This window comes from Capra hircus, chromosome 8, assembly GCF_001704415.2.
Source record: "Capra hircus breed San Clemente chromosome 8, ASM170441v1, whole genome shotgun sequence".
Taxonomy (NCBI): Eukaryota; Metazoa; Chordata; class Mammalia; order Artiodactyla; family Bovidae; genus Capra; species Capra hircus.
In genome coordinates this window covers 30,422,235-30,434,996 of record NC_030815.1, presented here as the reverse complement: position 1 = coordinate 30,434,996, position 12,762 = coordinate 30,422,235, and positions in this window count along the sequence as shown.

Here is a 12,762-nt window from a genome sequence, read left to right as displayed (position 1 = left end):
TAATTGGCAAGAAATTTATTAAAAATAAGAATAATGAGAGACAGGGCTTTTTCCTGCCAGACACTCAAACTTTTTAGATATGATTCCAGGAGGGAAGGTTTTCTGTCTGTGTTATTCCCCAGGACCAACGCAATGGTGGCTGCATCAAGTATACTCAGTGATTACTATTCTAATATACAAGTGAAGCAAGCTAAGGTGATTAAAAAGCTTCCCTGATAGCTCAGTTGATAAAGAATCATCCCGCAATACAGGAGACCTGGGTTCGATCCCTGGGTCAGAAAGGCTGGAGAAGGGAAAGGCTGCCTTCCCACATTCTGGCCTGGAGAATTCCATGGACTACAGTCCATGGGGTTGCAAAGAGCGGGACACAACTGAGTGCACTTCACTTCAATTTGCTTCAGTGTGATTAAAAAAGCAAGATTCTGGCCCATGCATAAGCAGATAAATCAGCAATAGGGATGAGAAAATCAACCAGCTGACTTACAAGTCTATTTTATTACACGGTAAAGTGGCTTTTCATTTTGGCAGGGGAAAGCCTCAGTATTGAATCAATTGCTTTAAGAGTTTTGACTCTCCTTCTAGAAGAAATTAAGTAGAATCCCTACATCACCACAAAACTAAAAATAAGTGTCCGATAAATTAATGATTTAAAATTTGAATACAAAAGTTATAGGCATGCATTACCTACAATGTTACTTAGCCATCCCTGACCCTCACCTGCCTGTACTTCCCAGTTCCCAGCTTTCACTGGCCCAGTGGGACTTCCTTGTCCAGATTAAACTTGGCTTCTTTCACCCACTCTTCACCATCCAACACCTGCTCTTTCTTTCTGGTGTTTGTGACTATTGTCCAGATCCCTACTCCAATGGGATGAAATGTTCTTAGAAGGAATTTGCTTTCCAGATGTGTCTTCATGGCCATATTATTTGTATCCTAATTTGGTAAGTAGTATTTGACAGAATAATAAATGGGAACAAATTAGTGGGATTGTAATATTAAGGTTCCATTGCATAATTCATTGTTCTAAAATCATTTGTGCCAGGCAAATGATTATTAGAGGAGGCAAAAAAATAAATAAATAAATGAACTTCCCTTTTATGAGATATTGCAAAAAAATGCTCTAAGGTAAACTTAAAGAGAACAGGGAGTTAGTTGATTAATCATGAAAGAGAAAGAGAAAATAGGGATATAATCATCACAATTGTCACCCTGTGCTGAAAACAAAAATCAAAAGTTCATTGTCAAAAGTCCTCTGTGGTGTTACAGGAACCTTCTGGTAATTTCAAATACAATAACTGAGTACTATTTCTTCTTCTTTAACTTCTCTGGGGCTAGAAAGTGTGAAACTAAATTAGATTCTGAGAGTCTTTTTTAGTCTCTCAAAAAGGCTGCAATTTTGTTCATTTATTACTTCTTGGAACAAAGCTGTGAGAAATACCTTATCCTTAAGACCAAGCAAATATATGACCATTCTGTGCTTCCTCACTGCACAATAAAATAGTTTACATTTTAAGAACCTCATGTAAACAGAATAAGGAAATCAGATATTAGAGTAACTTAACCAGACTGCACTCACCTTTCTTGAGAGATGATGTAATAAAATAGATGGAATATAGACCTGGATGTCCTACAGTCCTGAGTTCAAATACCTGTCGACTTTTAGGGAAATTCTTTAACTACTGAGAATTTCAGTTTTCTCTTCTCTGAAACAGGCATACTAAATAATCATGTCTCTTATAGGGGAAGTGCCTTGGACAAAACTGCTCCTCCTGCTCCCTTCATGTCCCTTCCCAGCAGAAATTTTGAGGGGAGAAAAAGGACATATTCAAAAATTCCATCTCTAATAGAGAGAAAATGCATATCCAATTTGCTATTAGATAAGGCTCATTCAAAAAAAGGTCCAAGGCATTTTTAAGCACCAGTTTCATCAAAAGACATGTATTCCAACAACAGCATATTGATTTTATTCTACATAGGCTCTCTGCAGATTCAAACATTTGTTTTCATGTGGGACAAGATTTTTGGCATCCATTTAGTAAAATGTTGGGTTCTTAGTTTGCATAACTGTTGCGCCTGTAATGAGCAGACACAAAGCCTTGGCTCATTTTGCTGCCCTCCCCTCCTTTCAGAGCTGCGGCCGATTCTCTCACCCATCTGCAGCCTAGGGGAGGCTGTTCAAGGCCCTGCACCAAAAGCCTGGAGATGGATGCTTCACACAGCAAAGCAATCCACAGTAAAGCTATCCTCCATTTTTCAGCATCCTGAGAATTTGTGAAATCAATGTCATCGTCATGGAACAAGTATTCACCACCTGGGTTACTACAGCTCTTCCCAGAATTAATCAGTGTAGAAATTCTTGTGAGCCTCATGGACGTCACCAGAAGTGGTATTCATGGTGATTACACACCTAGTTTTCTCTCTGAAAACCAGCATGCACTTTGTTTGGTATGAAATAAATTCTTTTTAGATGAAACTGATCATTTAGTGAAGGTCTGGTGTGAGGTGACGTCACTCAGCTTTTTATTAAGTAAACGGTTAAGTAGTTTTTTCTTTGTTAGTAGTATTAGAAAAAAGTGGGAAAAGCTGTATGTCACAAGCGTTACTATATTTTACAGTTATACCCAGGGAGTGTAATAACACTCCTAATAACTTAACATTTTCACCTATGTCACCTCATCAATTCTAATTTATTCTCCCAGTAGCTATGTGTTATATAGACTTTGTGTTTCAAGAACTACTAGGTGCTAGGGATAAAGGGATAAGATCAAGCTCCTGCCCTCAAGGGGATGAGGGTTCACAGATGAGTAAACAGGCCTTTCCAGGACAGTGTGGCAACTCTTAAAATAGCAGACAGCACAAAGAGCTGCGGTCGTACCTAGAAGGGATGCTTAACCCAACTTTGGGAGGGAATGGACCAGTTCTTTCCTATTCGGGCCTCCATAACGAAGTGAATAAAGTCAAGATGAAACCAGAAAAGTGAGAGAGAAGCAGCATTTCAATTTTTTCAATTTTCAATTATAGAGTGCTCAAGGTCAGTAAGGCCAGATCATAGCTGTTAACATTTTTGAGTATTGGCCATGGGCAACGTATGTGACATTAAGCACTGTAGATAGAATATGTTTTGCATTTTTCATAACAGATTTTGAAGTAAGTTCTATAGCCTCCTATTTACATATGAGGAAATTAAGACCTCAGTTTTGTTACTTGCTCCACCAACATCCCACAGCCAGAAATAGTGAGGCTGGGAATCAACTCAATCTGTGCTTTGATCTATTAAGTGGGTTTCCGAATATTGCTTGCAAAAAGTCATTCATTCTGAGTGGGCTTTGTGTTTGGAGACTCTATACTACGTCATCTTATTTTATTATTTTTCTTTAATTCTACATTACCTAATTCCAAAAGAATCAAAGTATCATTTTAAAAGATAAGCTAAGTAACACTACACACACACACACACACACACATATATATATACATACATACATACACACACACAGAGTTTGACCAAAAATGAACAATTTTTCACTGTTGCCAAGGACACAGAAGGAACCATCTTATCATAACCCAAAGTCAGTGGTAGAAAACTGGGCTCTCCAAAGATTATATTCAGGTTTCCCTGATTCTCAACTTCTCCCTCCACCCTCACTACAAAGAAAGGGCACGAATGATGTCCTGTTGCCTTAATTCACCAGCAAGAGGCTCCCAAGAGACATGTAGGTTCTCCTGAATGTTGAATGCAGCTGAGATTCTGTGACAGGTACAGACATTCAGGTCCAGAGAGATAAACGAAAGATAGACGGGAGTGGTTTGACAGGATATCCCACACGTGTGTTCACACAATCCTCCCTGCAGCCCTGGTTATTCATTCGTGTGATAAAAACATTATCTTTTATAACAAATTTGTATAATCAGCAGCATAAAAAGAATCTGGGCTTTGGAGGGGAGAAACTAAGGATTGAATTTTTGTTCTGTCGCTTAATATATATCTGTGGAAACTTACAACACCTCTCTGAATTTTGTTCGACCTACCTGCAAAGTGGAGCTAAAAAGCCTTACCCAGAGGTTCTGAAGGGCATGAGACGAGAGCGTTTGATTGAAGTTCTGAGTACAATCCTGGCACATAGCATGTACTGTGTAAGATGAGAGCTACTATTAATTATGAGGTTTATGATTCTAAATCTTTGGTGAAAAGTAACCATCAAGGCACTTTAAAGCCATACATTTGTAAAACTAATAATATACCCTCTTGGTAACATTATTGTTTGTATCGGTCCTTTTCAAATGAAAAAAACTATACGTTTTTTAAAAATTCTTTTAATTGAGTCAACTTCCACAACTTATTCACAAAGGGCTCTTGATTCACGAGTGATTTATTATCAGAATCTAAAATCAGACTCATAGGATTTAGGGTTTAATGAGCTAAGGGTACAGAAAAAATGGAAAACGGTTTGTGCGACCGAGAAACAGCAACTCCTCATTTGCCTCGTTCAGGGGATGAATTGCTCCTTCTCTTCCTCTTCATCCCCCACATCCTAAACAGATTTCCTGAAAGACCTTCTGGTTAAGTTCTCATCCCCTTGGCAAGGCAACTTGTCTGCTGAGCCAGTCAGCTGTCTCATTGAGATTCACTGCCAGGTGGACAGCTTTGATGGCAAGGAGGTGGCGTTCCGCCCAGTTAAGCAGCTTTCAAGCCTCAAGCCATAAAGATGAGCTGCTGGCCCTCCTTCCTCCAGGAGGATGCTGCAGACATATTGCCTGCCCTTGGAAGTATTGCTTTCCTGGGGTGCAAATTATTGAGCTGTGCAGAGCACCTTACTTACTGCTCTCTCCTCAGATTACGTGAAGCACAGACTGTGTCCAGTTTCTTGTGTCAGCTTTTCTTTGCTAAAGGTGCTGTTTGGTTAATTAGCTTGAGTTTGAAGCAAGCAGAAAGTTAGAAGGATATATGATTTTCTTAGCAAAAGTTGACTCTTCTATTCACCAGAAATAAAAAATAACTGAGTTATAAGAAATGTAGGAAATAAAGACCCCATGCTTCTAAATTAAACTTTCTATGTTCAATTGGTCTTGCCTAAATTTAAGCTAAATACACCAATTATTATTACATCCCTAGTAATGATGCTATGCTTTCTAGCCCGTTGTATAGATGTGAACACTGACAATAAAAGTCAGTCAATGCTTCAAAGAGCAGCACATTTAAAAACTGAAACAGAAACTTTCAAGTATTTTTCTTATCTTTTATGTAGTATATGTCCATTAAAAAATGCAGATGGGAGGAAACAAAAATCCCTTATTAAACTGTTAAGAGAGAGAATTCCATTGGAGGAGACTTATTTGGATGACTCATCTACAATACAAAAAATGGGCAGTTGGAGATTTTTCCAGGAGGACTGATTTGGGGTCACCATCTCACTTTCCTTCATAAAGAGGGTGAAGAAATCTTGTGAGAAAGGTTTTCAAGGAATCTTCAGGCCTCCCTGTGCTTATGCAAGAGTTTGGTAAATAGAGTATACCAATGTCTGACATCCACCTGGATAATCTAGAAGGCAGAGATGAGTCATCCAGCTGTTCAGCTAGTGAAGTAAAAATAAGTATTGCTGTGCTGGGGTCAGCTACATGCCCGGAGTGTATCAGCTGAAATATGCATGGATATTTAACATAGGACACACTGGGGATTCAGCCAAACTTGAAACACTGAAAAACCTACCCAAGGGGACAACCTGGGACCCTGATAGAGAGAATTTACATGGAAGACCAGGGGTACAGAAAGTGAAGGATAATAGGCTGGATACGTCATGGATATACAATCAAATGTGGGCTCTGCAAAGAAACAAATCTTGTAAGTATCCAACAGAGAATGGGCCCCTTCCAGAAATGGTGGGTCTTATCTTCTAAAGTCACTAGCTATGTAAGAAGGTCTCTGTCCTTATTTTTCATCCTCCCTATCTTCTGTACCTTTTTTTCCCACCCTTCTCAAGGTGAACAAGATGAGAAAAGAAGGTGGAAATCAAGAGCAAGGAAAGGTGAAAGCAAGCCCGGACTTACCAATATTGGCTGTAGGTAGCCCTACCAAAGTTGTTCCTAGCTGTCTAGCTGAATGAGGGATGGAGAATTCCTATGGTAAAGACTGAAGTATTGATTTCTATATTAGACAGGATCTTCTTGGTTTTTAGTAAATACAGTGTGTTGCAACCCAAAATTACTGTAAGATTTTGCCTTGCTAGTGATTCAAAAATGTCATAGCAGGGCCTTCCTTGGTGATCCAGTGGCTAAGACCCCATGCTCCCAGTGCAGGGGACCTGGGTTAGATCACTGGTTGAGGAAGTAGATACCACATACCTCATCTAAGTGTTCACATACTGCAACTAAGGCCTGGTGCAGACAAATAATAAAAATACATAGTTAAAAAAAAATGTCATGGCAGTCCAGGGACAGAAAAAGAACTTGAATAAATAGTAAAAGGATATTAAGAGACATAAAAGATAGTATTATGGTCTCTGTCACTAATCAAATTGGCCTCTGTGGCCCAAAAAGCAGCCATTGATGATACATAAATGAACAGGTGTGGCTCTGCTCCCTTCAAACTTTATTTACAAATATAGGCAGTGGGATAAGTTGGCCAGTGGATTGAAGTATGCCAATTCCTATTCTGCATCATCATTTTTAAATGGCTGCATGGAGTTCAGTTCTGCAGTTTCAACCAAATCTCATTTAACCATTCAACTATTGTTGGACATTTGTTTTTCAATTCTGCTATTAAGGATGGTACTTGGGTGCACACATTCATACGCAAAATTTAGACTCATTTTCACTATTTATAGTTTGTCCCTGAAGTGCAATTCTGTGGTCAGATTTCATTTTAAAGGCATTTCAACAGTACTGCCAGACTGTCCTCAAGGAAAGTTGTACTAGATTTCACACTCACAGGGCGGGGGTGGGTGTGGGGGTGGGTGGGGGGCAATGCAAGAGTGGCCATTCCCCCAAAAGGACAGCAAAAGCATACACACACAAATTTTAAAAATCCAAGAAATGGAAGTAGGGGAGACTGTATGCCTAAAGCAGTTAATGAGTTTCAATCTTTGGTCCAGAAGACAGCGAGGTCCACCTCTCTCTACTACATGATGCTTCTTCTAAGAGATGTACTGAGAAGAGATTAGTAGTCACCTCTAAGTTCTCTGGCTACTGGCTGGCCTCATATTTTCTTGACTGTATTTCCAAAGACTGCCATGATTACAAGCAGAGTAAACCAGTGAACCAAACCGAGAGTGGGCACACACAGTAAATGCTAGCCCTACTCTCACCTTGTCGCACAGTGTGACCCTGGGCAAGGCCCTCAACCTCAGCTGTGTGACAGCCTCTCTGCAGAAAAATGTGACCATGCCCTCCAGGAAGGAAGCTGAGATTAAGTAATTACGCTCTTCTCTACAAATACAGGATGTTAGTAAAAAGCATGTGGGGACCCACAGTAGTGAAGGAAGGGTTCAGAGATAGATGGCTACTGCTTTATCTGAAGGCATCAGTACAGTGGAATCTACACCATGGAGAAAGTTCACACAGTGCTCAATCTGGCCACGAACTAAGAAAACCTCCTGGCAGTGCACCACCAACCTACATCATGGTCCCCTCATTCTGGTCTTTTTAAGGCCCCAGGAAAACACACACTATGAGCATATAAATGAACTGCCACACCTCACCCCCAGAATTACCCAAACCAGCTCCCCTCACTGTGCTTATTGCTTCTTCATTTCTTTGGTTTTCTAGAGGGTCACTCTGGCCTCTCTTGTTCTAATATCACTTCAGCACAGCTTTATGGCTTGACTTCTCTTTTCTAATTTTGATAACCTCAGTTAGGTCCCTCTGCAATGGTCCATTCAACTCCCAGGGCCCTGGGTGAGGTCATCTCTTCACCTTACCTCCCAACTAAGGTGCCCTGGCAGTGATCCAACAATTACTTCCAAAGATAAAACAACAGCTCAGGGGGCTATTGTCTTTAAAACTTAAAAAAAAAAAAATTTTTTTCATAATATCTTGAATTAACCAAGGTAAGTTAAGCACACAGCAGCTTAACCACTAATCTATGGCCACCCCACATAATAATTTTGTTTTTCTTGGGGATTCTTCCATAGTCATATTTATAGCTTACATTATATTTCTTTCTGGCATGGACTATTTCAATAGCCTTTTATCTAAATTGACTTCATCCAATTCTACATGTTCCAATCACGTATGTTGTTATTCAGTTGTGTCTGACTCTTTGCAACTGCATGGATTGCAGCATGCCAGGCTCCCTTGTCCTTCACAATGTCCCACAGTTTGCTCAGATTCATGTCCATTGAATTGGTTACAGTATCTAACCATCTTATCCTCTGCCGCTCCCTTCTTCTTTTACCTTCAATCTTTGCCAGCATCAGAGTCTTTTCCAATGAGTTGGCTCTCTGCATCAGGTGGTCAAAGTATTGAAGTTTTAGTTTCACAAAGAGTCAGACAAAACTGAGGTGACTTAGTTGCTTCATGCATGCACGCAACTTCAGCATCAGTCCTTCCAATGAGTATTTAGGGTTGATTTCCCTTAGGATTGACTGGTTTGATCTCCTTGATGTCCAAGAGACTCAAGAGTCTTCTCTAGCACCAAAACTCAAAAAGCATCAATTCTTTCATGCTCAGCCTTCTTTATGGTTCAACTCTTACAACTGCACATGACAGGTAAAACCATAGCTTTGACTCCATGGACCTTTGTTGGCAATCATATATGTGTGTGTGTATGTGTGTGTGTTATTATATTATTATATCCAGTGAGTCACCACAACTATTATTTATAAAAGCAAATTTCATTCTCTATAATATAATGTTTAAAACCTTCAAAAATACATAGCCCTCAAAATGTGACTCTAACACTTTACAAAGTGTGTATATATATATATATGTATATATATATATATATATATGCTGCTGCTATGTCATTTCAGTCATGTCCAACTCTGTGCGACCGCATAGGCAGTAGCCCACCAGGCTCCCCCATCCCTGGGATTCTCCAGGCAAGAACACTGGAGTGGGTTGCCATTTCCTTCTCCAACGCATGAAAGTGAAAAGTGAAAGTGAAGTCGCTCAGTCGTGTTCAATAAGCACATGGTCAATAAGCACATGAAAAATTGTTCAACATCATTAGTCATCAGGAAAATTTAAATTAAAACCACAATGATATGCAAGTACATAGCTAATGAAATGGTTAGCTGGTAAAAGGCTGACAACAATGTGAATACAGGCTATTGTTCTATCTCTGTCCCTAATACTTCTCTTCATATATTCTAAGTTTCAGCCAAATCAGACCACTCCCCCTTTTCTGAAAAGACCTTACCTCTTGTCTCTCTCTTTCTCACGACCATCTCGAATTCCCCGGTAATGCTATGGAAGCATAAGTCTAGTGTCAGATGTACAGTGAGGCTGAATGATACCAAAACATCAGAGTTTGAAACAGAGAAAGTTTTATTGAGGACCATGAAAGGAGGTGGGTGGCTCTGGCCTTAAAAATCCCAAGCTCCCAAAAGCTATCAGCAAAGCCCTTTCCTAGAAAAGGTGGTGGAGGAGTGTAGTTAGCTGTGGCAAACTTCTTGGTGTTAGAGCCTTTGTTCTTGAGGTCAGGTTATGGTCAGGTAAACATGTTCCTGTAAATCTCCTTGAAACAAACGTCATTCTCTGTTCTGACAAGAAAGGGAAAGGTCCCAGGGCATAGTTTTCACCCTTTGAGATACAGGTACTGGCTGAAGAAGCAGCTCTCAGCTGGCAGCTCTCTCAGGGCCAAGTCTTCAGGCCCTGCCTAGGTGTCATTGCTGAGGGAACCAGGCACCCTCTAACCACCTGGCTCTCAGGCTCCTCAGGCTGCCCAAACAGTGGGGCCAAGTCCCGCAGACAGCGTCCCAGGGAGAAAGCCACTTCCATTAGGTTGCCAGGGCTGGGATTGAGTTTACCCAGAATATAGCCCCCAGCCCACCTGCTGGGTCAAGGCAGGGTGAGCGGGAGGGCCCAGGGAGAAGGCCAGAATCTGCCTCTTCCCTCACTCTCTCCTCTTTGACCACCACTCCGCTGAGAGTTGGCTGAAATGCCTACTAAGAGTTGCTCACTGGCAGTTGCTCATTTAGTGGAGGGGTCACTGCAGCATGGACTTATGGCTGAGCAGTACCTCTAACGGTTGGTCACTCACTGACAGTTGCTCACTTGGGGAAAGTGCCAATCAATGGCTAAGCAGGACTTCTAACCACTTAGCCCTCTGGAGCAGGTGGTCTCACGGTAACACATGCTTAGAGCTGTGCATTGCCCAGCTCTATTACAGTTGTAGGGAGAATAGTCCTCCTAGTACCCGCATGATATCCATATCCTAACCCCAGAAACTGTGAATGCCTTCTATTCTATGACAAAGGGGAATTAAAGTAGCAGATATAATTAAGACTACTAAGCAACTGGCCTTAACATACAGAGATAATGCTAGATTATTCAGGCCAACTCAATGTCATGAGAGGGGTCTTAAGATGTGGAAGAAAGAAGCAAAAGTGGAGGTCAGGGTAATGTGTGATGCCCTGTGGTAAGAATTCTGCTGCTGCTGCTGCTGCTGCTGCTAAGTCGCTTCAGTTGTGTCTGACTGTGTGACCCCATAGACGGCAGCCCACTAGGCTCCTCTGTCTCTGGGATTCTCTAGGCAAGAACACTGGAGTGGGTTGCCATTTCCTTCTCCAATGCATGAAAGTGAGAAGCTAAAGTGAAGTCTCTCAGTCGTGCCCGACTCTTAGCGACCCCATGGACTGCAGCCTACTAGGCTCCTCCATCCATGGGATTTTCCAGGCAAGAGTACTGGAGTGGGGTGCCATTGCCTTCTCCAGGTAAGAACTCTACCCATGATTATTACATTGAAGGTCCAAAAGTCAAGACAGGAGTGAGCTTTAGAAGCTGGAAAGGGCAGGGAAAGGACTTCTCCCCTAGAGACTCTAGAAAAACACAAATGCAACCATGCTGACACCTTGGTTTTAGCCTGCCACACTCTTGTGGGATTTCTGACATTCAGAAGTGTTAGAAAATATATTTCTGTTGTTTTAGGCTACTAAGCTTGTGGTAACTCATTAAAGCAGCAAGAGAAAACAAATGAAGCCCTCCTTCTAAGTTGCTGGTCATCAGAACACTTTTAAGGAAGGTCAATCCACCCAGATTTGACCCCTCTGTTCTTGGACTCTCCATGGAGATTATTTATCTCTCTCTCATGGCACATAACATATTTTGCCTTGTAGTCCTTTCCCCTCCCAACTAATCAATCACTTATGCTGTCCATTTTTACTAGACATATTTATGGTACCTGCCTTCCCATTGTCCTTCCATCAAAGCTCTCAGGCTCTGCACCATCTGACTACCTCCCTCCCCCAGTCAGCTAGACATGAGTGAACTGGAGAGGCCAGTAGGCTGGCTGGGGCTGGCCTGCTGTGAAAGGATGAAGCGAAGTACTCAGTTAGCTCCCCTTTGGAAATGTGACAGCAACTCTTGAAGAGGATCATCAGAGTGGACAGGTCTTATAGAATCGGAGTGAGGACAGCCATTCAAAATAATGAAGCTGACTTAATGAGGGAACTGGCCAAAGAGGAGAGGAGACTAAGGCAGAAATGAAGGGGAGGCAGGAACATAGTGGATGGAGAGGAAGGTGTGTGCATGTGGGTGTGTGGGTGTGTGTGCGTAGGGAGAGATGGAGAGAGAGACTTCAGTATCCCAGTTTTATGAAAACTAAAGTGTTGCCTCTGTCTTCATGCTATCAAGCATGTAATATAGTCTCTCTCTTTTCTCAACAGGCCCATGGTTCTCTCCCACCAAGATAACACAATTCTCTCTTAAGGGCCCAGCATGGCCCCTCCAGCTCCAGCTCTCTCCTTATTCATCTCATGCCTGAGCTTTTCCAACATTCTCTCACTTCATTTTTACAGTCTTCCCCTCTTCCAACTTATAAGCCACAGTCCACACTTTGCACCAATCTCTTTTTCTAATATATGAATCAAAACACATCACTTCTTGGCCTAAAACATTTCAGTGGCTGCCTACTATTCTCAGATTTAAGTGAAGAAAGGCCTAAAGGGGCCTGTTGCCATCTGACCTTGATTTTGTTTCTTTGCTCATTTCACTCATCCTTTTCTTCCATTCTCTGAACCCTTTACCCCCCCCCCCCCCAAAACACATTGCTCTTATAGTCCAGATTTTAGCCGAGAATCCTGTTTGCAATTTGCCTGGAATGTTTTTAAAACAGATCATATACAGGATAGAGGAGTTCCCTGTACTATCTGCTCAATTTTTCTGTAAAACTAAAATTTTTCTGAGAAGTAAAGCATATTAAATGTATCCAGGAGCCACCAAAAATACTTAGAGTGAATTGGCTGCTTATCTTTTTCACATATAGCGATAAACCACCACTTGGTCCATAACAATCACTCATTACTTTCTCTGGAACACAGAACAATTCCATACTTCCACAGTGTGGCTCAGACTATTATTTCTGGAGAACAATGACATAACCCTCAAGATTTAACTCATGTCACTCCCTTTTAAAACCCTCCCCAATTTTCTAGATAGAACTGATTGCTCTTTCCACACTATTCCCTTATTTTTTTGACAATCCTCTACCATGACATTTATTACAGAGTGAAATAGTTTTTACCCATGTTAGAATATACATACCCACTTGTTTTCTCTATTTGCATTCTCCACTGTCTAAGTTCAATGCCAGATATAATGTGACCT